A 1,541-nucleotide genomic window follows, 5' to 3' on the forward strand; every position below is an offset into this window, starting at 1 on the left:
CTTGTCCACTCCTCCCATACTCGCCTCCAGGACTTCTCTAGAGTCTCTCCCATCCTCTGGAACTCTTTACCCCAACCTGTCCGTCTATCTCCCACCTTGACTGCCTTTAGGCGTTCCCTAAAGACTCATCTCTTCAAGGAAGCCTATCCCACCTCGACCTAACCACTGAACCTTCACATTCTCAAATAATTCATCCCCACACAGCTACCTCCTCCTGTATCATTTCCCCCTCCTCTTTTAGACTGTAAGCCCTCAGGGGCAGGGCCCTCCTTACCATCTTGTCTTGAATTGTATTGTAACTGTAATGTCTTCCTTATATTGTAAAGCGATGCGCAAACTGTTGGCGCTATATAAATACTATGTAATAATAATAATAATAATACTTCTATATCTAAACGCCTGCTGACTATTTTATACCTAAAGTAGAAAAAAAAAAACGTAATTGTCCAGAGCATAGTACATAATAAAAGAAATGTATTTATTATCCCTGCGATTCTAAACAGTAGCTCTAACTTTGAAGTTACCTGCTGATCCTGCCAGTTCGCAGTTTTCATAAGGATTTCCGTTATAGGGCTGACTACACTTTCTGGACGTTACCCAATTCTAGCTCACCCCAGTGTTGTTGGCCCCTGCATCTTCCAAATATTATTTATTTAGACTGGTGCAGCAAGTCGGGCGCGTCCTCTGACACAGAGACATTCTCAATCAGGAGAAAGCTCCCAATGCTTACTATGAACTGCAATAGTGTAGCTCTGTTAAGCAGTATCGTTACTTCCCGATACAACGTCAGAGCTCCTGAAGTGCACACCTATCGCCTGCATAGAAATAGGCATAGATCCAGGATTTGAAGTCAGGTGACCCCAAATAAAGACTCGCAAAAACGGTATCGCTTTTGCAAATTTGCATAAATTGAGACATTTTACATAAATTGTATGCAGGGGCTGACATTGCAGTGCCACCATGAGGTTTGTTGTGCTTAAGCTTTCCAACTATTTTAAAGAGACCCTGTCACTAGACCCCCTGAGAAAGCCAGGACTACCGGTGAATCATCCAGGATTTTCATGTTGACATTACCACGCTCTGGCAGCAGCGAATACTGCATCTGTAACAAATGGATCTTGATGCTGGGACGCAAACTGCAATACTGATGCATCTAATCTCACGTGGTCACAGTTTATAATCAAAAGTGTTTTTGGAGAGGGAAGATACTGACTTTTAGCCTCAGCTCGGAAGCGGACTCCGTCTATGGGCGGACAGGCGCTGGATCAGGAGTTATCCTTGATCCATTAGGGCCAGATGGAATTTTAAATGCAGGATCTATATGTGCAAAATGTCCATGTTTGCAATTAGCATTATTGGAGAAAAAGAGTACAGAGTACTTAATAAGTGAACTACAGTATCGCAACATCAACTAAGGAAACAAAAAAAGGATGGCTCATCAAAGTATGATGTGAACTCTTGATTTTGGTAAATGGATTTAGTGTACATAAATAACATTGTTTTATTATGTCCATAGAGGATGGCTGACATGCAGACTTTGT

Source organism: Nanorana parkeri, unplaced genomic scaffold (assembly GCF_000935625.1).
Source record: "Nanorana parkeri isolate BGI_ZX_2015 unplaced genomic scaffold, ASM93562v1 scaffold163, whole genome shotgun sequence".
Taxonomy (NCBI): Eukaryota; Metazoa; Chordata; class Amphibia; order Anura; family Dicroglossidae; genus Nanorana; species Nanorana parkeri.